This window comes from Austrofundulus limnaeus, unplaced genomic scaffold (assembly GCF_001266775.1).
Source record: "Austrofundulus limnaeus strain Quisiro unplaced genomic scaffold, Austrofundulus_limnaeus-1.0 Scaffold1268, whole genome shotgun sequence".
NCBI lineage: Eukaryota > Metazoa > Chordata > Actinopteri > Cyprinodontiformes > Rivulidae > Austrofundulus > Austrofundulus limnaeus.
This window is the reverse complement of record NW_013953670.1, coordinates 10,242-10,814: the sequence shown is the minus strand read 5'-3', so window position 1 is coordinate 10,814 and position 573 is coordinate 10,242.

Here is a 573-nt window from a genome sequence, read left to right as displayed (position 1 = left end):
GAACATGACTCAGGACTGAACAGAACATGACTCAGAAGTAAACAGAACATGACTCAGAAGTAAACAGAACATGACTCAGAAGTAAAAAGAACATGACTCAGGACTGAACAGAACATGACTCAGGACTGAACAGAACATGACTCAGAAGTAAACAGAACATGACTCAGAAGTAAAAAGAACATGACTCAGCAGTAAACAGAACATGACTCAGGACTGAACAGAACATGACTCAGGACTGAACAGAACATGACTCAGAAGTAAACAGAACATGACTCAGGACTGAACAGAACATGACTCAGGACTGAACAGAACATGACTCAGGACTGAACAGAACATGACTCAGGGCTGAACAGAACATGACTCAGAAGTAAAAAGAACATGACTCAGCAGTAAACAGAACATGACTCAGCAGAAAACAGAATACATCACTGCTACAGCAGCTGCTGATGCATGAAACACGTCTGCAGGCTAATATTAGATCCTGTGAGAGGAATGTGGAGCAATGACCTCTGTGTGTGTGTGTGTGTGTGTGTGTGTGTGTGTGTGTGTGTGTGTGTGTGTGTGTGTGTGTGT